This window comes from Myodes glareolus, chromosome 22, assembly GCF_982192425.1.
Source record: "Myodes glareolus chromosome 22, mMyoGla1.1, whole genome shotgun sequence".
Classification (NCBI taxonomy): domain Eukaryota; kingdom Metazoa; phylum Chordata; class Mammalia; order Rodentia; family Cricetidae; genus Myodes; species Myodes glareolus.
The window spans coordinates 22,927,851-22,951,513 of record NC_142047.1 but is presented as its reverse complement, the minus strand read 5'-3'; the positions used below and the strand labels follow the sequence as shown (position 1 = coordinate 22,951,513).

General features: G+C 40.3%; 1 long non-coding RNA gene and 1 pseudogene across 1 annotated transcript in view; both read left to right on the top strand.

Annotated features, from left to right (window-relative positions):
- The window catches only part of LOC146890248 (uncharacterized), a 116,506-nt gene that overhangs the window by 22,385 nt on the left and 70,458 nt on the right, over positions 1–23,663 (top strand). The window lies entirely within an intron of this gene.
- Positions 16,651–17,592, top strand: LOC148118479 (E3 ubiquitin-protein ligase RNF4 pseudogene; annotated as a pseudogene).

Below are 23,663 nucleotides of genomic sequence, written 5' to 3'. Positions count from 1 at the left end.
ATTCGTTTTCTGTTGGCTGTCTACCGCCATACTTGCAGCCTGTCCTTCAGAGTTTCCCCAGTGAGATTCTCTTGGAGAAAACAAGGTTTTCATTTGCAGGTGTTCATCACTTGGAGCTAGCTCCTGGGTTAGGTAGGGATGGGGACTTGTGTCCACTTCTGTCAGTCTAGGACCCATCTGGTGCAGCCCCAAGTAGGCTCTGTACATACTTTATATGTGCACGATCATGGTGATTTGGAGGGCCTTGTTTTCTTGGTGTCTTCATTCTTCTTTTCTGCCTTACACTCTTTCTGCTTCATCTTTCGGGGCTCTCCCGAGTCCTGAGAGAAAGGATTTGATGGAGACATCCCATTTAGGTTGAGTATTCCAAAACTCTCTGATTAATGTCTGGCTGTAGATCTCTGTATTTGTTACCATCTGCTGCGGGGGAAGATCTCTGATGATGATTGGATAAGGCACCAATCCATCAACTGGTTTGTGGCTGGGTTGGTGTTTATATTTGTCCTTTGGTAGTGCGCAGACTATCTTTCTGTACTGAAGATGTTAGCATGTAGGGGTGAAGGCTCTATGGAGGCACCAGCTTCACATGTCCAGTGAATTCCATAGATGTTGTCTTCAGCAATGGAGTCTTGCTGTTGGTTTGTGAAGAGCAACCTATAGCCTTGGCAGCAACCTGGGTTGTTTAGTGGTTTCCATAAGACCTCTTTGACCAACAACTCAATTATTTGTAACCTAATCCCAGTATTGGAAGCTTAATTTGGTGATGAGAGATATCCTTTCCAATTGAGATGGGGCTCTGTCTCTCCCGTTATTTATTGATTTTATTTTAATGACACACACACACACACACACACACACACACACACACACACACACACGGAAGTTTCTGCTGTATTAAGTTTCCATATCACACCTCAAATGGCCCTTAATTTTATCTGTCTTTCCCCAATATTCCTTCCCTCATCTCCCTCCTCCTTCCCCCTTCCCACTTGATCCTTTTGTTCCTGTCCTTCCATTTATAACTAACTAATTTATGACCCTTTTCTAGGGTGATCTATCAGCCATGTCCCCTCCTGCCTAGTTCCTTACTTTAGACATAACCTCTGTGGTTGTATGGCTTGTAGCTCGGAAAGAGGTCATTTTTCAGTTAAACCTTAGAGGATATGAAAGCATCCACCTGGTGGGTAGGATCAGGCAACAACTACAGGGTGGCTGGTACAACTGACTTTCTACCCAGTAGCCGCTAAGTCCCCTAAGTCCCCTCTTTCTGGACAAGATTTTGCTCAGTTACCTGTTCTACTTATCTAAGGGGGAGTACCCTGTTCCCTAGCTACAAAGGCCTTAAGAATAGGTTTGGTAGATTTATTAATTTTGTTTGATTAGCCTAGGAGTAGAATATGTAATAGTTTGAACCAAGGAGATATAAGAGAAAGTCTGAAATGGCCTCCAAGAAGTGTTTCTCGTCCTTAAAAGGAAACACCGGAAGAGGTAGCTCCCCTTTCTTTTTTCCTCTAAGTATTGCTGTGCTAAGAAAGGATGCTTATTAGAACTACCACAGGCACCCTGCAACAAAGAAGGGAGACAGCCTAAGGGCACACCAAAATTTCCAAGAAAGGTAAAGGAAAGAAATAAAAAGACCATGAATCTTTGTTGAATGTTGTTGAGTTGCAGCATAGCCCGGCCTGCCTTTCAAATCGTTGTTCTGTGGTGTTCTAATTGTCATTGTTGTTCCAGACAACATGAGCTGGAGTCTTTTACAATGGCATCTTCACTGATAACAGAGCATGTGCAGAAACACAGTGCTCAGAAAGGTCACAGGGCACTCAGAAATCACCAGTCATCCGCTATGATCGAGGTGTGGGGTACTGTGGAGTGGAGTGTGAGGTGATGGCTAGAGATAAAGTGAAGCAGGCAGAACTCAGAGCACAGGGACTTTATTCGTTAGGACCAGACAGTTGAACTTTTTCTCTAAGCTATGAAGAGTCACTAGGAGGAAAAAAAGCCTATTTATTTTTCTCATGTATATGTGGAATGGGTATGCATGTGTTGGTATGTGTGTGGGTGCATGAATGTGTGTAGGTGGGCGTGCACATGGCATGTTGAAGCCAAAAGTTGATGTCAAATGTGTTCCTTGATCTCTCTACCTTATGTTTTGAAGCAGAGTCTCTCACTTAATTGCAGACATCCCTGGTTCAGATTGTCTAGGCCGTCAGCTTGCTCTACACTGATTCTACCTCCTACACTGAGATTAGGTTCCATGCCTGCTTGACTTTTACATGGGTACTGGGGATCTGAACCCTGGTCCTCATGCTTGTGTAGCGAGTGGTTTTACCTGTTGTGCCATATCTCCAACTTCACTGAAGCATTAAGTCCATCAATATTACAACATACAGATTGGTCTCTCTTTCCATTATGATTCCACTGTATCTTGGAAAGACAGTAGTTAATATCAGAGAAAATAAGAGTGGGTTAGGGAACTGCTGGATTTCAAAGTGTAGACTAGATTTGAGATGAGCACTGAAAAACTTGCAAAACCTGGAGAACAGAGTGGAATGCAAAACACACAAAAGAATTAAAAGTTGGGTTGAGATGGATGGTTTTTATTGTTGGGATGGATATACCTAGAATGGCTACTTGGAATCCAAGTGGTTGAAAAGAGAAAATAAATTTTATTCTAGTCTTGTTACTTAGCAGTTGTGGAATATTGCGTTTTCTATTCAGTTTAACTGTAATTATAAGCACACTTCATTACTGTCACCAAATGATATCTATCATGCATCCCTGATGTTATATGATGGGAAAGATACTTTCACTTTGGGACATTTCCCCCTCGAACCCATGGTCACTATCTAACTATGGTAGTAGTAAATCACACAAACATCAGTGGAGGAACATTGTATAACAATATTTGATCAAATTCCTCAAAAATTAAAGGCCATTAAAAAAAAGAAGACAGAGAAACTGTTACAGGCTAATAGAGACTATAGAGACGTGACAACCAAATGTAGACCACAAGACTAGCATCTGGGAGAGAAAGAAAAAGGAGTCGTTGATGGAAATACTGATGAGGTATGAGGGGAATGTTGTGTTCAGCTAGTAGTATTATACTGAGTTGGTTTTGAAAAACTAAACACAGGAATGTAAGATAGTAAGAACAGGGAGTCTCTGTGGAAGGAATGTTAATGTTTTTGCAACTTTTCCATGCATCTGGAAACGGTTCACGGTAAAATTTTCATTTAAAAGCCACACACACTTTCCTGAGTTGTTACGAGGCTTGACTGGGGGGCTTATATAAAGTCACTAGTACATGGTTGTATTAATTGCTTTTCTGTTGCTAAAACACCATGACCAAGACAACTTTTAGGAGAGTTTATTTGGGTCTGTTGCTGCAAGGAATAGAGTCCATGATGGTGAAGGGAAGGCATGGTGGCAGGGGCAGGAAGCTGAGGACTCACATAATGAACTGCAGCCACAGAACAGGGAGAGCAAACTGGAAGCAGGGTGAGGCCCTAAGCTCCCCAAGCCTTCTCCCAATGGCATACTTCCTCCAGTAAGAACATACCTTTGAAGCTATACACAGTGCCACCAAATGAGGACAAGTGTTCAAATACTCGAGATGATGGGTTGTATCTCATCCAACCACCACAACGATTGCAAATGTTGGTTTCCTTTACCCTTTCTCTGTCAAGCAGTGAGTCTTCAAATTAAGGGCTCAAAACAATCACTTGGACTTTTCTTTCTTTTTCTTTTGTTCTCACAAATGCAAAGAAATCCTAGGGGTCTTGCCCCAGAGGTTCTGACTTAACATGTCTGGAATAGAGTCCAGAAGAGTGTATCCACCTTAGAGGAGTCATCATGGTCCAGCTCTAGGAACTGCTGTCTTAGATGTCTGGGAGTGAGAGTTGTATGTATGGGAAAGATAAAGGGAGTTACAATGCCTGCCCTACTTATTGCACACAGGCTGGAAAGAGAGACAGAAATGTTGAAGCAAGCACTATGCAAGCTGTAAGTTACAATTTAAGTCGTTATAGATTAATTTGGAATGAAAGAGAGGTCTGATTAGGTAGCCATTTAATGATGACAGTGGTGAGGTTAAAACTAACTTATCTATTTCAACCATCTAAAAATATTCAGCTGTTTTTCCTACTGAAGCACTCAGATGACCCATTAGACAAAGGCACAGTTCAACCCCCCTCAAGTACAGATGAGCTAACTAGAGCCCAGAAAAGAGATGTGTCTGTTTCAAGGTCACAGAGTTAGTAATTGAATGAGATTAGAACTTGCTTGTGCAAGCATCAGCCTAAGTGTGCTTTCTGCTTCCACATGGTCACTGGTGGCTGCACTCAGAATCATAGACCTCTCCTATGTGTTCAGGACAAAGAGAAAGGACATCTGACTTATTGAGGGGATGCTGGTATTTCTTGACCCATGTCCTGCTAGAAGATTTTCTCTTGGCTTACTGTGTCACACAATAGCACAACTTTGACTACCATAAAAAGAGATTCTCTGAACAGGAAAATGGCTGTCTGTGGACAGACTTCAGTCATGCTTGGTTTTCACATCCTCAGCCATGTCAGCATTGTGCCATCCACTTGAAAAAGCTCACCATGCCTTCAAAATGCTGACTGTCACATCAGGCACAGCCCCCGTCATGGCTCAGCTTAACTGTGCCTCTGTAAAATATAATGCATGTAACTATGCTATTTCAAGGTTGTGTGTCACCCAAGGCTACTTCTGGGAATAACAGAGATCCAGTTGTATTACTGTGTGTTTATTCTATTAATCTGACTTTGTATAAGTTGAACTGGATTTAAATTAAAGGAGACTTGAACTAGGAGTGTAGTTCAGTGGTGAAATACTTGCCTAATATGTATGAGGCCCTGGGTTCAATATCTAACTGTGAAAACAATTAGGGTAACCTTAAAGGTAAGGTTCCAATAGCAGTGGAGCAGACACTGCCTGTTACCCACATGCCCTTACTCATCTCCCATCTCATAAGATATAATCCATGTTTTGGTCAATAAGACACTCACGATAATTTGGTGGATTGACTTTTTCAATGATAAAAGCCTTTGTAGTCATACAGAGGATCAAAATTATGTCTTGAAGTCAGAGATGCCTTGCATAACCCCTTCCTGACCCCACCCTCCGTGGGACTATACCAGAGAAATGGGCAGTATAGCACTGCAGGGTAGGAATGTATCAGGGACCTGGAACCTTGATGATCTCTTCTAGAAACTGAACTATCCTCAAACTGCCCACTGCCAGAGAAGTTCTTCATGGCATTAGCTGGCTGTGGGGTAGGCCTGCTGTTATTTACAGTTGAATACATCCTTAATTCTTCACTTAGATCCATCTTCTTCTCCACATTTTCAATATAGTCATATCCCATATATTCTTTTTGACTGAAGCAGTGTCCAAAGGAAGCATTGCAACCACTCGGATGGACGAGATGGGGACAATTTCAGCCCGAGTCTCAAGCATACTCCTTAAGTGGTGGTGGTTCTCGAAGTGTGGCCTCCAGACCATCAGCATCCAATTGCAGACTCCCAGACCCTACTTCAGACCTACTGCATCAGAAATTCTGGTGGGTGGAGTGGTGGCATGTGTAATCATTTCTGAGATGACAGAAAATTAAAATCAAGCGATACAAGGAGTAAGATGAAAACAGGAAGTTAAGCTCAAGTGTGTACTTTGATGGGTGACCCTTGCTTCCTCTCTTACCAATTTCCTTTTGGTGGGAAGCTACAGCAGAAAGCATTCTGCCAGAAAAGACGCTCCATGAACAAACAGGTGGCATAGGATCCAGAAGCAGAAGAAATGATAAGGGAATTCCAGGGTTGTGTTGAAGGAAGACCCCAGATGACACATGTACATTAGGTCTGGGTGTAGAAAGATATTGGTCCAGACTGGGAGGGACAGGTTCCATCATACACAAAGTTCCACTGGGTTGTTATTAAAGGGTAGGGTCTGTCTGTGCACTGAGACAATGTAACAACCATAAATGTGGCAAAATCTTAGGAGGAAAAGTTATTAACTCAAAAACAAAACAAAACATACCACATACTTGCCCAATAAGGGAGAAGCAGCTATAGTCAACTCATTAGTGTGTTATTTATATGCCTAGATAATGAATCTCTAAATATTACATAATTTAAAAAGAAGGTCCTGTGGGATTGCTCTGTGGGAACAGGTGCTATCATTCAGGCCTCCCGACCTGAGTATTGTAACATGAGGGGTGGCTACTTGTTTGTGTTTTCTGTCCCACCTGGTACCCCATAGCCCGCTTGTTGGGGTTTTCTGTCCTGCCCAGCCCCCCAAGCTGTTTAGTCCCAGAGAAAATCACACAAAGAAATCTCTGTAAGTTATAATGCTGATTGGCCCGTTAGGTCAGGCTTCTTACTGGCTAACTCTCACATCTTGACTAACCCATTTTTCTGATCTATTTTAGCCATGTGGCTCAGTACCTTTTTCAGTGGGGCAGCTCACATCCTGCTGCTTCGGTGATCTGGGCAGGAATGGGAGGAATCAACTTCCTCCTCCCCAGAATTCTCCTGCTCTCCTTGCATCATTTCCACTTCTTGTCTGGTTTCCCCGCCTACACCTCCTGCCTGGCCAATCAGCGTTTATTTAAAACATGATTGACAGAATAAGACAATTCTCCCACACCACTTCCCCCTCTTTTTAAAAAAAAAACAAAGGAAAATATCCATAGTCCATTTTTTGGGAATGTGGGCGTAGTATTCCAGGCTACTTCCTGCTGGTTGGGGGCGCTGATAATCTTATGGGGACCTAAAGAAAATTTAGAGTTATGATCAAGTCCTGTGAGTCTTGATCATCTCAGGCAGCAGTCTTGAACCTGTTCTGGATGAAGAACTCAGACATCTGGGTCATCTGTTCCTACCGGAAATTGCTCAGGTGGTCTCCCTTGGTCAAAGTTGATTTTTCTTAACTCCAAATAAATCCAGAGCCTCTCATTTTCTGTGGAAACAAAAGCAAAATCTCTTCTCCAAAGTAACATACCTTTTGACTTCAATTCTGGAGCCAAGGTATTTTCAAAATACCTATCTTGGATTAATTCTGCAGCACTTATAAACAAATATCTTTTAGCAGCTGTTGCTCCTTCCTCAGCATTCAAACAATTTAAAGAGAGCATAATAGCAAACACTATCAAAATTCTCTGTATATTTTTCATCTTTACATGGCTTTATTTTAACCTCTATTTCTTTTATTTTTACTTTTAACTTTTGGCTTTTTGAGACAGGTTCTCTGTATATCTTTGTCCTGGAATTCCCTCTGTAGACCAGGCTATCCTTGAACTCCCAGAGATCCGTCTGTCTCTGCCTCCCCAGTGCTGGGATTAAAGGTGTGTACCACCACACCCAACTATTCTCTTTCTTTGTTTTTAATTTTAAGGCTTTAAAAAATTTTTCTTTAAAAAATTTTTTTCAGTGCCTGCCTGAAAGAATCAAGAGTTTTACCAGGCAGGATGGCCAAGAAAGCCAGCATTTTAAAACGGCGCAGCTTTTTTCCTGCTACGGCTGAAAACTGAAATGCTTTACTCTAATCTTGCCCAAGCATTCCCAGGCTTTCTGTGGATTCAGTTATCCACGTTGGGTGCGCCATTCTGTAACATGAAGGGGCCTGCTTGTTGGGGGTTTTTCTGTCCCAGGCTTTCTGTGGATTCAGTTATCCGCGTTGGGTGTCATTCTGTAACATGAGAGGTCTGGGCCACTTGTTTGTGTTTTCTGTCCTGCCCGGCCCCCCAGCTGTTTAGCCCCAGAGAAAAATCACACACGAGATCTCTATAAGTTATAAAGCTGATTGGCCCGTTAGGTCAGGCTTCTTACTGGCTAACTCTCACATCTTGACTAACCCATTTTTCTGATCTATTTTAGCCATGTGGCTCAGTACCTTTTTCAGTGGGGCAGCTCACATCCTGCTGCTTCGGTGATCTGAGCAGGAATGGGAGGAATCAACTTCCTCCTCCCCAGAATTCTCCTGCTCTCCTTGCATCATTTCCACTTTTTGTCTGGTTTCCCCGCCTACACCTCCTGCCTGGCCAATCAGCATTTATTTAAAACATGATTGACAGAATACAGACAATTCTCCTGCACCAGAGTATGAGTTCTAAATCTTCAGCTTGCACCTGGCCTCACCTAATGTTTCACTTTTGCTATAGGTGTTTACATTTGCTTCCCACCTCATTTGGAAGAAAATCAAGGACATGAAATTTTTACATAATCAGAACCATCAGGTTATGTCAAGACCAGTGCCTTCTATTAACATAACAGTAATATATTTAGGGCTGAAAAACAACTACTTATGTACATACTGTAAGGTTGTGACAGTCTCAACTTTCCTTGGAGTTTAGGAAATCTAGGTGTGTGCCAAATTTCCAATATCGTGTATTGCTGTGGAATAATCTTTGTACAATCTTTGCTCTCATTGTTGATAAATTGATTGGTCGATGGCTAGGCAAGATATTTGGGGCAGAGAGCATGCTGGGGAGAAGGAGGCTGGAGTCAGGGAGCTTCCAGAAGACACAGAGGGAGCAAGTCATGTTGGAGGATAGGTAAAGCCATGAGCCACATGATAGCACAAAGATTAATAGAAATGGGTTAATTTAAATATAAGAGTTAGTTAGTAATAAGCCAGAGCTATTGGCTGATTTATAATTAAGTCTCCATGTCTGTTATTTGGGAACTGGTGGGCAGGAAAGAAAAGTCCACATACAGTATGTGTGGAACGAGCCTGGAAGTAGGACCATGAGTTTGGGCAAGCCTGGGCTACATGATAAGATCCTGTTACAAAAACAAAAACAAACATATGCATTGTGGACTTTCCTTGTTTCTGTCTCAAAGCCGTGGCACTGTTGGAAGTTTACATTCTGATTTTTGATGCATCAAGAGATCAGTGACACAAATCATTATTTTTTTATTTTATTCCTTTTGAGACAGGGTTCCTCTGTGTAGCTATCCTTGCTGTCCTGGAACTTGCTTTGTAGACCAGATTGACCTCAAATGCACAGAGATCCACCTGTCTCTGCCTCCTAAGTTCTAGGTGCCAACACCCCCCAACTGGCACAGATTTTTGAATGTATGTATCGTACAGCTCTTGTTTTTCAAGAGCTACCCTTCCTGGTAGATGTGTGTTGGGGATCAAACCAGGGCTTTAGGCACACTGGATGAGCAGTGCACCTACTAAGCTCCATCTCAATCCTGCAGTGTAGAGGTGATTTCAACACTGAATAACTGTTTATTTCAGTGCAGACGAGTGTAGCTAGGACCCTGCCCATGCCAGGCGAGCGCTCTTCTGTGACGCTGCATTCACACCCAGCATGGTGCTTTCCTTTGGCAAGCTCTTGGGTGTTTTCCTCTTCTTGTTTGGAGACATTCCCTTTCTTAATTTTTTAAACTTTTCCCTCAGATTCCTGTTTCAACCTACTCTGAGCTCTTCTCTGGTATCTCTCAGCATTTTTTTCTTATAATTTTTCTGAGTTCTTAATATTTTAGCAGGTTGTGCCTGTCTTTAAAATGTTAAATATTTCAAGAGGTAGCTAGATGTTAACACTGCATAAATTTTGATACATGAAATTTGTGAAAATGCCTACATGGGTGGTACATTTTCATATTACCTTTTCAAAATTCTGTTTGTAAGCTTAAGGAAATAAAATCCTAGAGACAAATATAATTCTTGTAAGTAGTTACTTCCTACTTTCTTCTTGTCACTGGAGTATTTATTAATTAACAGTTATGGGTTTCTCTTGAGTACCAAATGCTGGCTCAATATGAAATGGGAAAGCAAAAACTATCTCATGATTCCCCTAGCATCAGGAGGATGGAGGGAAAAAATTGTATATATAGGGTATGAGGAGATGGCTCAGTAGGAAAAGTGCTGGCTGCACAGGCTTGAGGCCCTGAGTTCAAAGCTCCAGAATCGACATAAAGCCAGGTGTGGTAGCAGATCTGTAACGCCAGTACTTGTAGGAGAGATGGGCGGGGGAGAATCACGCTGTGGACCAGCTAAGCTGGTGAACACAAAAGAGACCCTGTCTCAAACAAGGTGGGAGGCAAGGACTGACACCAGAGGCTGTCCTCTGATTGCCACCAGTGTACAACCCTGACTGCCTCCTCTCATATCACTCCACACATATGAGTGTATATATTAGACTTGTTTGATTTTCTTCCCCCAAAGTGCTCCTAAGTTATTCCGCCAGTGCTGCAGATGGGTAGCAATGGGAGGCCTCTGTTTTGTATGTCCATAGGTTCACCCCAGGAAAATGAACCATTTGAAGACGGAAGCACACTTGAAAACTGGAGCATACAAAGTGTTTTAAAATCAGTAATTTGTTTTGCAAGAAAGATTTTCCCAGAGTCCTCCTTATGGACCGTTAGATCTAACATAACAAGGGAGACAAATCCAGTACTACCTCATACATGTTACATGCATACCACATTCCTGTAATTTTTACTTGGGATTGTTACATGGGTTTTTTTTTTTTTAGTTTGTTTGTTTTCATTGTTTGTGAATCTGACCCTCCCCGTGTAGATCAGGCTGGCCTTGAATTCACAGAGATCCACCTGCCTCTATCCTGAAGGGTTGGAATCAAGGCGTTTGCCATCATGCACAGTTTGGAATTAAGTTGATAACTGCCAGAAACCCTGATCAGCTGAATATGAACTGCAAATGTGTTCTCACTAGAGCTCTTTACCTCAGTGTTTCAAGTTAATTATGGTCTGAGTCTTTGGAAATGCACTGGAAGGGGTTATAAACCTTTTTTTTTTGTCCACTAAATCTACCAAATGAAAAGGAATTTTCAAACAATGTATTTTAAATATGAATAATTATAAATATGATTAATTGTTAAAAATGTGAGAATTTATATGTAAAGGTAAAATTTGAATATGAAGAGAAGTACCCCAATATAACAAAAATCTATGAATGTATCCAGAAATTCAGTGGGTATTAAAATACTGTCATATTTGCCCTTTGAAATACTGAAGGATACCCCAATTGTTCTCTTCCTTTCTTCTAGATGTGACCAAGCTCCTGAAATTGGTGTGTGTGATTATGTAGACAGTTTGGAGAAATGTTCCGGTTTTGCTTGAAAGAGAATGAGCATTCTCCAATTGTCGGATGCAGCATTCTGTGTAATTGTTGTCACTGCATCAAGTCAGTTGTGTTATTAAATCATTTATAGCCTTGTTTTTTTTGGTCTTTTGATCTACCCATTGTGGGAGAATAATGTTAGGAACCTTTTCATGTCTGTGTCCCTTTCACTTCAGTGTTAAGATTTTGTTTTCCTTATGTTGCTAATGTTGCTAGTTTTAGGTAAGAATTATCACGTCTCACAACGAAGTACTTATTATTTATTTATTTTAAGATGGGGTCTCACTATGGCTGGCCCAGAATTCACTGTACAGACCATGCAGGATTCACATCAGTCCCCTGCCTCAGCCTTCTGAGTGCTGCTATCACACTTGATTTAAATTACTCTTTTTAAAGCATTTTTATTTGTTTTATTATTTTATGTGTATGGTGTTTTGCTTACATGAATGTCTGTGCATTATGGGTGTATCTTGTGACTTTGGAGGTCAGAAAGAGGTGTCAGATTCTCTGAAATGGGAGTTACAAATGATTATAAGCTGCCACACGGGTGCTGGGAATTGAACCTGGGTCCTCTGCACAATGGTGCTCTTAACCACTGAGTTATCTCTTCAGCCCCATGAATTACTCTTTAGGAACACTGTTTTGATCCTTAATATTTTGCTTGATAGTAATGTGAGCTCCCTTTTGCTAGATTTTATCTAGAAATAATTTTTTTTATTTTTATTTGCTAGAAATATGTATATATTTCTCAACATTCCTCTGTTTTCTGATTTTTTTGGACACAGAATGTTTCTATGTAGTCTCATCTGGCATCAGATAGATGTGAGATCCTCCTGTCTCAGCCTTCTAAGCAAGAAGATTACATGTATGAACCACCACGTGCAGAGCCTCAATGTTTATTCTCAAACTTTCTGTCATTAAATTGTCATGGAGTTAGAGATAGCTCAATGTCTAGAACACTTGTCTAGCATGCGCAAGGTCCTAGGTTCAACCCCTTGCACTTAAAGCTAGCAACTCTGAATTGTGAATCAGCATATAGGTAGCTGGATTTCATTTTGAGGTCCAACCTAAGTCTCTCACATATTCAATACTGAAGTATTTCCTTCTTTTCAGATCTACAAAATGAGGTTGTATTATTGGCTGATGTTTTATTAGTTTCTCACCTCCTCGTTGTCTCTTGCAGTCTATTCTTTCCTCTGGGTTACATCCCTAGATATTTCTTTTTTTAATTAATTATGAAAGCTAATCCTATACCTTAGGCTTGTATCCTAGATATTTTTCTCAGTTGGAGATTTGGATGGCTTGCTATCTTACAGAAGAATTTTCACAGTCCAGTCATGTAACAGCCGTGTTGGTGCTTTGCTAAGTGGGTTTTCTTAGTTGATAGTAGTAGCTGCCGTAGTCTGAGCAGCCTGCTAAGGCTGGGCTTGCTGTGAGATTCTCAGTTCCTCTGCTCTCCTCTTTCTACCTGTGTGGATGATGGTGGCCTAGCACTCTACCTTTAGTGTGTGTTTCTAGGTTTGCTATCACTCTCTCATGTAGTCTTGTTGCCTGGGAAATTCTCACTTTCTTTTAAGCTTAGCTATGTGTTAGAATACTGTATCTGCAGAATTGGAATCATAAACATCTTTTATAAACACACTTATGTTTCTTACCAGCAGGATTTCTAGTTGTATATTACCCTTGGAAACCCGTAAGAAATCAAAAGACTGGATGCTATTTTGCAACTGTATTTTCTCTGTTTTGCAAGTGAAACACCTTTTGAGTATATATTGATCCACTTTTGCTCATGGCCAGTAATTTTCATTTTTCCCTCATCTTTTCCCATACTGATTTCCTATCTCATATTTAGCATTTTTCATCTCCCTGTAGCCAGTGATAGCATGAACATAGAATTTAATGCTCAAAGATCATTCTTTCTGAAGTAACTGTGTTCTAACAGTGTATCGGGAAATGCAATTTCCTGTTAATGATATTAAAGAAGTTCATATAAAATATGTTCTGATGCTCTGTTAGTCAGTTTTCTGACACTTATCACAAATACTGGAGAAAAGTAACTTGTGGAGAGGCTTATTTTGACTCACAGTTTTGGAAGTTTCAGCCCTTGTCCAAGTAGCTCTATAATTTTGGGCCTATGGGGAGGCCACACATGATTGCAAGAGCATAGCAGAACAAAATCAGTAAACTCATAGTTTGGGAGCAAGGAGAATGTGAGGGGACTTGGCCCACAGTTCCCTTTAAGGGCACACACACACACACACACACACACACACACACACACACACAATTATCACAAAAATACCTTAAATATCATATGCCCTGGCATCACAATATGATGAAAGTTATGTTTCTATATATAGAAGAGTATCTGGTCCAGCTTTCATCACAGCATTGATTTGAAGCCCACTTCAAAGTGTCAAGCAATGGAAGCTGTAACCCAGTATATAAAAGGCAAACGTGTGCATCCAAGCCTAATAGAAATTAGGCAACTCCAGCTGCACACCATTGTCCCCAGGAGTTCATCATATGAAAGGATGAAGATGTTTAAAGGAAAACTATCAGACTCAGGCCAGAAGATGTTCCCAGTCGAATAAATGTCTAATTCAACTATTAGTTCTTAAAAATTAAGAATCACGTTGAAAATTCAAGCTCCAACCAGAAGTTAACGTCTGGACTCAATATCTCCTGCTGATCAAGGTGTGGTGCAACCAAGGAACAGACTTGGCGCTAGCTAAATTATCAGCAAACCCTTCTTTTTCCTTTGCAGTGGCATGGTGATGTGGGGTTCCCATCTTATGCTGTAAACATTTTTATTACCATTGGTTAGTAAAGAAGTTGCTTTGGCTTATGTCAGGGCAGAGTAAGCTAGGAGGGAAAAACAAACAGAATGCAGGGAGAAAGAAGGTGGAGTCCAGGAGACGCCAGAATCCTACCGGTAAGCCACAGCTTCATGATGATATACAGATTAATAGAAATGGATTAATTTAAGATATAAGAGCTAGCTAGGAATATGGTTGAGCCATTGGCCAAACAGTGTTGTAATTACTATTTGGGTCTGGGTGGCTGGGAAACAAAAGTGCAATCTCTGTTTACAACATGGCACTTAAAATCTAACTTCTTTATGCTGTTCCTTCTTTGAGTTGATAGGAATAAGAAATCTACCTGATTTGGTCTGTAAAATTCTATTTAGAGAATTGGATAAGTTTCTCAATTAACAGAGGACAGACAGCCAGGTTTCTTAGCATCATATGACATAGATTGCTCATAGCTCAGAGTTCCTTACCTTGACAAATAAGAGCAGTAGAACAGACTAGGGAGTAAGACTGTATATATTGTTTTCCAGTACATACAGTAGTACTAATGGTGATAGAGGCAGGAGTTAATATTAATAAACGGGTAGAATAGAAATTCAAATCATCACATTTGTCTATTGAAGCAATGTGTGTATAACAATGGTTTGGTCTCAATCCCTAGAGCAAAATGCTGCCAGCTGTTCACTGTGTATCTTTTCAGAAGTTTGTAAGCCATATATAAGCACATTCAAGGTTATCTTGAATGTTTTGGATAAAGAGATCATACAACTTGTACCAAGAATATCTTTCATATCAGGTCACCCGGAACTTTCATCGTTCTTTTCAACTGATTGACAGAATATTTCCAGAAGCATCTTAATATATTCAACTGGTTTCCGATGGATGGACATTTTAGTTATTTCCAACTTTCAATATTTTATCTTTTATAAAGCCTCATGTAAAAAAAAGAATGCCCTTCTTAGAGAATTTTATATAAATATGAGCCATATAAGAATAAATTCATAATAGAATTTTGACTTTAAATTTAAACATATTAAAAAGTTCATAGATATTGCTGCATTTCTAATAATGACAAATTCCTCAGAGTAGAATTTCTTAGTCGAGGGGGTTATATATTTCATCTTACAGAAATGACATCCAATTTATATTCCTGGAAATAGGGCTGACTAGATAATTGGAAAATGCTTTCCCCAACATACCTCAAATATTTAAAAAATATACAGTAAGTGTTTCATATGTAAAGTTAAACTGATGAACAATAAGACAATTTTCCAGGATCAAAACAGAGAAGAAACCAAGAGGAGAAACAGACATTGAGCTCACAGGTCCCTGTGGGAGCATTTATGATTGTATGTAGTCAAGACTTGAGTGTTTAATAGGCACATGAAGAAGATATGGTCTTAGGCTCTTCAAGGCCTTTCCATGAAACAGGAACTTTCAAGCATAACGTCTGCCACAAAGAGATGAGTTAGAAAAAATAAAGCAAACGATCAAGACAGTAAGCTTTGACCTAAACATTAGGTGTGGAAAATATCTCCTGAGAACTCATGGCCTCAAGTCTGCTTTTAAAGTGGGCCAGGAGTTCTAATAGAATCTATGTTGAGTTAGCTGGGTACTCAACTTTCTAAAGAGTCATATCTGTGGATGTAGGCTACAGATTACCATGAATATAAGATTTGATTGGTTGTAAATTCAAAATCCAAAATAGCATTATGAAGGAAGACATGGATTCAAAAGAATGAAAAGAAATACCCGAGGTACAGCACGAAGCTACACGGTTGGGAAGTATGAATGACATGGCGTATAGTGGGCACAGTAAGGACAAGCATGCCTTGTACCTGCCCTGAAGATAGAGAAAGGCCAATTGGAAGATACGGGAAATATCTGATGAGATAGTTGGTAAGTTTTTCAGAATAAAGATGTGAATCTTTAGATTCAGAATTATTCATGCATTTTAGCATACATGACATGTTAATGAAATAGAGCTATTTTTCTCAAAACAAAACAAAAAAAATTAGCAAGAAGAGTGGTATTGTTCCACATCAGTGAAAGTCTCTCTAATGCCTGACTTAATAGGACACAGCTGGATTTTCATATCTGCTTCCTGCTTTCAATTAAGTGCCATGTAGGTTCTGGAAAAACTGACTTACAAGAGAATGAGAAGGAACATCATGTATTGCTGTAAATACAATTTGACCTTGTGGAATTCCTGAAAGATTTCCCAGTTTCCTCAAGGATTCTTAGAACACACTTGAGAACTGCTGTGCGTAGTGTGTAGGCTTCCTCTTATGAGCCACAGTTAGTAATCTGGGTGTTCCAAGCAAATGCTGTATGCCCACACTCCCGCCATTCACACTCCATGTATACTCTGTGTGAATCATGATTTCCCAGGGAATTAGACTACCATGAAATACTTGAATTTCAAACAAGGTGAAAACATTAATTATATCTCTCTTAGGACTCATAGAGTACTTCAGGGTCTTACGATGTCAGCTCTTGGTGCATTTGATAACATGTGCCCAAGTCTTGAGTCATATCATATATTTTTGGCTAATAGGAAAGTAGGTCAACTATGTTGCTGTAACATGGTTGAGAGATTCATATCAAAGATCAGTACAGTTCTCTCCTACTTAATTCGCAAAACTGACCCCAGAGTGGGAGACAAAAATCATCTACCAGGACACCAATACATCAAGCTTTAATTTTTGGTTTGCATTTGGTTCGCATGCCCCTTCGAAGTGTGAGGAAACTGGTGGAACACTGACTCTGGAGAGCAGCAGGGTATTTTCATTTGTCTAGGGAAAGTGTCATCTACACAGCCTGAGTAAAGCTAAATTTTCTTTAACTAATCCGAATCTGTTTTCCATTTCTGCTGTTATGTCATTAGAGAGATGGCCCCAATCTGAATCTGCTAAGGGATTAAATTCTTGTGCTCTCTTGATCTCATCCACATTGGAGAAATATGACCCATATGTTTTTCCTATCTTATCTCATTATATAAAATCTAATGCAAGACATTATTTTAGCTTTGCCAAGGAGAAAAGCAATTGTAATAACCCATTAGATATCAGACATTGCAATTTCTATGAAATAACAGCCTCCTCTTGGGCTCTTTTCCTTCTGCTGGCTTGTCTTGTCCAACTACAAAGTGATAGCTTTTGTTTTAGCTTATTACATTTTATTTTACTATACTTAAGAATGGAAGGCCAAGAAGAAATGGGAGGAGGTTACGCCAAGATCATGCTGACAGCTGTGTGGTGAGCAGTGATGATGAGGAACTGTCTAGGGACAGAGATGTATATGTGACTACCCATACTCCTCGAAGCGCCAGGGATGAAGGAGCTACAGGACTCAGGCCCTCAGGTACTGTCAGTTGTCCAATCTGCATGGATGGATACTCTGAGATTGTACAGAATGGGCGCCTCATTGTTTCTACAGAATGTGGCCATGTCTTCTGTAGCCAGTGCCTCCGTGATTCCCTTAAGAATGCTAACACTTGCCCAACTTGTAGGAAAAAGATCAACCATAAACGGTACCACCCCATTTATATATGAAATGTTCAGAACTGCTCAGGATAGACCAATGGACAGACAGCCAGGCTGGGCTTTCTGCATGGTATGTGCCTCCAGTTTCCTGAGCTAAAAAAGACTTTCAAAAATCAAAAAAAAAAAAAAAAAAAAAAAAAAAAGAATGAATGAACAAATGAAAACCTACCTATTAGAGTAAATGTTAGCAACTGAGCTGTCACTTATACCTGCTGGCAGAGGGAAAATAAGTGGTCATATCAGCCACTCCAGGACAGTCCTCGTGTTCAGAAGAAGTTGACATATAACGGACTCCACAGGTTTCTTTGTTTTTGTTTTGTTTTTTTTTTTCTGGTGTGTGTATGCTTTTATTTGGTTTGGCCTTTTTTGAGAGGGGAGTGTAGTATTGTTTTCTTGGTTTTGTTGCTGTATTGGGGTTTTGTTTTTTTGAGAAAGAACTTAAAGTTGGGGGTGTAGGGAAGGGGAGAAGATCTGGAAGGACTTGGGGGAGGGGAAGAATATGATCAAATATATTTAAATTTAAAAATAGTTTTAAATTATATATATATGTATGATTAAATTCTCTTAAGTAGTTACGTGAAGCTGTAGGCTTAATCCCGATCTCTTTCCGCTGAAATATAAACAGTAGACTATTAACTGGCCAATAGTTAACATGGGATACCCTGTGGCACACAAAATATCATTATAAAGAGTAGATGAGATCAAAGAATAACTTGCTCTAGGAGAATTTCACCTGTTATACAGATGTGCTGTAGACTGCCTCATTGCAAGGCATTTTGCTAGGGTCTGGGTTACAGGGCTAAATCAGATTTTATATACTCATAGCCCGGTAGAGAAAAACCTAGAAGCTAAAGAATCACTGCACAAAGAATATTTATGGCACTGGGGGTTGGTAAATTGTGCATATGGAATCAGAAAGGTTTTACTTTCTTCTTTTTTTCTTTCTTCTTCCTCCTCTTCCTCCTCCTCTTTCTTCTCTTTTTGAAGCAGGGCCTCACTGTGCAACTCTAGTTGGCCTGAAACTTACTATGTAGATCACACTGGCCTCAAACAGTTTCTCCTGCCTCTGCCTCCCTACTGCTGGGATTAAAGGTGTATACCATCATGCCTGTCAGAAAGCTTCTCCTTGGAGTTGGTCCTGATTATGATGGAACCTTCTAGTCAGGTGAGAAGGATACGGATACTGGGGAAAGAAGCAGCTGCAGCTTAGTGAGTTTGGAGTGAAAGACAGAGACAGAGAGCAGCTGCAAGTGGCCCTAGAGGGTGTGCAGAGAGCAGTTTGAAGTCTGTGGCCCAATTTAGGAAACTTAGCTTTAACATGAGCGCCTCTGATTTTGCATAGGGTTCATAAGGGTCTCTCAGGGTGTTGGTTAGGTATGGGCAGGGTCCTGTTTTACTCCATCTTTAGTGAGATTATTCAGCTTCTCTGTGCATGTGTGAAATTGGACATTAGTGTAGGATTTCATTACTCTCAGTATCTGTCTACTGAGAACACATTAGTCCTGGCCTGATATATTCACTCCATGGCCTGCACAAAGTTAACATCCTGGTGCTGAAAACATGCCTGTAAGAAGACTGGAAGCCCAGATAGCTGGTAGGTAGCAAATAGAAAAGTAACATCAATGATAGTGTCACTCTGATACGTTCAACACAGCTTAGATGGCAGAGTGGGTGAAGCCAGAGATGAATGTGTAAAGCCAGCACTACTCGGGGAACATTGACTGTAGAAATGATGATGGCATTGTGCTTAGGCAACCCTCGGGCTTCTGGTCTGGATGAATGTGTTGACCACAAGGACTCTAGGGGAACACTAGGGCCATGAGGAAGAACTCCTGGGCCAGGGAATATGAGCAAGGAAGAACAACAAAGAATGTTATCTCAAGGTAATAATATGAAACAGACAGTAGTGTATGGTAATTCAGGGAGGCCTGCTATTACACATTGAGATGTCTTAACTTCATTTGGCAAATTTAATTGATAGGATCAGTTTCAGTGGAAGCCAGATTGCAGTAGGCTGAGGAGTGAGTTTGTAGCAGGGGAATGGGGATGATGAGAATAGATATTGCTTCTAAAAGGATGGCTATGAAGGCAGGAGGGAGAGAATGATTGCTAGAGACAATGCTTGAGTGGGAGGCATGGGTCTATCATATGTGCAAGAGAGGAATCTGGAAGGACCAAAAACTAGAGACAACAGAGTGTGGTGTGTGTGTGTGTGTGTGTGTGTGTGTGTGTGTGTGTTTGCTTGCATGTAATTACTAAATGAGACCGCTGGAGAGGTGCAAAGAACTAGTTTTGAGCACAAATCTTCACCAAGAAACCTGAACTATTTGATGACTTAGTAGGAATGTACTTAGCATTCAGTTGACGTACCGAATAGTCACATATTTGGGGTGTTTTGGAGGAAAATTTTCATGAGTTTTAAAAATTAATTTCAGTTTTCTCCAGACACTTGAAGGAGTGGTAGTGTTAAGGAGCTGTGGAACAAAATGCACATTTTTGTAACCGTTTTACAATTCTCTCTAAGTCATTTGAGTTTTTGAATATTAAGGGTGCTTTAGTTTGAATCTCATTGATACATGAATAACCTACTGTAGAGAGCAGTGCTTAGAATATGCACACATTTTCACCCCTGGAAATGCCGTGAGAAACCTTGCCCTTTGCATCCTTCTATACTTTTACTCTCGTTGGTATCTAAGTTTTCCATGAGGGTCAAAGTTCTCAAGAGTCTCTCATGGATATAGAAATACACCTTATAGCATTCAATAGTGACTTTTTCCGACTCATATCCAGTTTTTAGATAAAATATTATCTTCGATTTTACAACTGGATACTGTTAGAGATGCTAGGGACCCTTAAGGTAAACCAGATATGTAGTCAACTTGAGGAGGGGGTGATTTTATTTTATTTTTTTAAATATTTATTTATTTATTATGTATACAATATTCTGTCTGTGTGTATGTCTGCAGGCCAGAAGAGGGCACCAGACCTCGTTACAGATGGTTGTGAGCCACCATGTGGTTGCCAGGAATTGAACTCAGGACCTTTGGAAGAGCAGGCAATGCTCTTAACCACTGAGCCATCTCTCCAGCCCGAGGAGGGGTGATTTTAAAACAGGGGATGACATCATGTTGTCTAAATAGTTGCTGCTGATCCTGTGCTTTACCAACATCAAGGATATATAATAATCCATTAGCTCTTCCTTATGCTGTTGTCTGTTATCATTCTGTCTCTAGAGTTGGTAGCAAGGCAAAGGAATGAGAAGTCATTTTGAAGGGGTGTTAAAGATGTAAATTTCTTTCTTACACTTGCCGTAATTGCCAGTGTTGGCAGAAGAAGCATATTAAATACTACAACATGTCAGCTTCTTACTTCAGAAGGCTGAGCAACAAGCATCCATGGGTGTTTTACAGGGGACTGAAATACCTATTTAGCAACTAAGAGATAGTGACCTAATACAATGCAATGTTCCTGACAGCTGGGCCTGTCAGTATGAATGACCCTTGAGGGTGTATTCCCGTGGCTTCTAACCACAGTATTTATTAATGGTGATGAGAGTTGGTCTGAGACTTCTAGACATGGACAAATTTTGTTTTGACATTGATCTAAGGCCACAGGCACAAATCTCTGGCTTTTCTCATCTTACCACCTTAATTGACTAAGGAACTATGTTTCTGGTCTGTTCAGTGTCTCAACTGTACCTTGTGGGAACTCCCTGACATGTGGTATTACTATTTCCGTCTGTACTCACTGGTTATCTGAGCCAATAGTTTTATTGTCATCTCCAGCTCTCTTGTTTCCTATCCTGGTCTGTGTGTTGCCCCATAATATAGAAATGCCTTTTTTTTTCTGGATAGTACCAAAATGCTAGAGTGCCAAAAAGAAGTTGACAGGAGTATGCTGTGTACTGTGAGAGGAACTAATCAGAGCATCTTTTTAATTGCTATAGTAATGGTATAGATGTGCAAAAAAAAATGCTCAGGCTAAATTTGCATGGCTAATTAATTAAGTAAAACTTACAATTGACAAACATAATTAGCACATTCAAAATTGCAACCACATCCTGGTCCTCATCAGTTGGAGCCAAGAAAGGATGGAAAGTGCTTCAAACTCCTTGCTTTCTACTCTCGGTAGCTTTGTTGCCAAGTCTCATTTTTAGGTTTGCTATACCTGGAACATAGCTAACTGCAAAGCCTTCCCAAGGATCATGTTTTTTTAAAAGAGAATTCTTCTGAGTCTTAGCATATTTGTCCAATCCTTTAGCAGCTGATTTTTTTTTCCACTGCTGATTTTTTCCCACTGAATAAAAACTGCAGACAGGAGAAAGATCTCTTATCACCTTTCAATCATTCATCCACATTGCTAAAACCAGGTAGATTGGTTTTTATGGCAGGTTAATATTTTGTACGTTAAAGTGATTTGGCCTGGACAACTATAGAATAGCAGCACTGATGACTGTGTACCTCACCGTCAGTAGCACTGCATACTCATGGCTGTCTGTGACCACTCCTTGAGATAACAAAGTAATTCAGAGTCCACAAGACACTTTGCTGAATCAGAGCCATGCTGGGACTGAGAAAATTGGGAAATGCCTCTCTCCCATCTTTCCCTGTTCATTTAGCTTGTGCCATACTTTACTGCAAATACAAGACCCCTGTTTGGAGTGTCATGGGGGAAAAGCCACTTACTCTGTAGCCCAGATATCTTTTCTTCTTCCATAATTCAAAGACCTCAGGGGGACCAACGCCCAGTTTCCGGGTCAGGTACCATATTGTGTTTACCAAAGACCAGTTTTATTCCATGTGTAGGTGTACACACAGGTCTATCATGCATAGAATTTCATTTCCTCTGTTTTTTTTTTCTTTTGGTTTTTCTTGACAGGGTTTCTCTGTGTAGCTTTGGAGCCTGTCCTGGAACTCACTCTATAGACCAAACTGGCCTTGAATTCACAGAGATCCACCTGCCTTTGCTTCCTAAATGCTGGGACTAAAGGCATGCGCCACCAACCGCCTGATTCTATGTAGGTAGTAAGAGGTTTCTGTCTACCGTATATACATGAGAAATGCATTCTGTAAGTCTGTTTACGAAAATTTTTAAAAAATGCCCATAAGTACTAGGGACAGTATGCTGTAACATGAAGGTCTAGAACCAGCTAACAGAATTTCTAAGTGACATGTAATGCTTGCTTCAGATTTCTTTTTAAATCAAAGAAGTAGTTTTTTACTGATTACTCTTTGATCCTTGTCTTTCTCCTTCTCACCTTCTCCCTTGATTTCTTCCCAGAGGCGCTACTGTTAAGGTTCTGCCTATAGTTCTGTAGGTATACACTCTTTTATATTTTATGAAATATGGAATATAGCAGAAGTAGATGTAGTATTGTTTAATTCTACATAGCATTGCCATATCATGTCCATGTTCCATAACTGTTTTTGAACTTGACCCATTTTACTGCATATTTAACTCATTTTTAAGATGCTAGATATTATTTCCTTCTATGAATCTATTTTAACCTGTCTTTCTGTCTTCCACCTACAGGTACTTATAATATTTATAATTTTTTCCTAGTTCAAACAAGTTTTAAAAGAACATCCTTAAGCCAAGTGTGGTGCACATGCCTCTAATCCTGGTAGTTGGGAGACAGAGGCAGGTGGAACTCTGGGTTCTAGGCCAGTCTGGTCTACAAAGTGAGTTCCAGGACACCCAAGGATATTACACAGAGAAACCCTGTCTTAAAAAGCCATAAAAAGAAAAAAGATCATCCTTCAAATATATACAAAACAAGGTCTTACTCTGTAGCCCTCAACTTTCAGTCCTCCAGTCTCAACCTCCCACAGGCTGAGAGTGCAGACAATAACCAACACCAGCTCTATTGTTTTCATTTTCTCATGGTTTGCAGAAAGGAAATGTCCTGTCTTAGGAAGTGTCCTGTCTTAGGAAGTGTGCTGTCTTAGGAAGTGTGCTGTCTTAGGAAGTGTCCTGTCTTAGGAAGTGTGCTGTCTTAGGAAGTGTCCTGTCTTAGGAAGTGTGCTGTCTTAGGAAGTGTGTTGTCTTAGGAAGTGTCCTGTCTTAGGAAGTGTGCTGTCTTGTGTGTTTGTTAGTTTTTGTCAACTGGACACCAAATGGGGTCGTCTAGGAAGAGGAACCCTCAGTTGAGGAATTGCCTCCATAGATTGGCTGTGGGCATGTTTGTGATTCT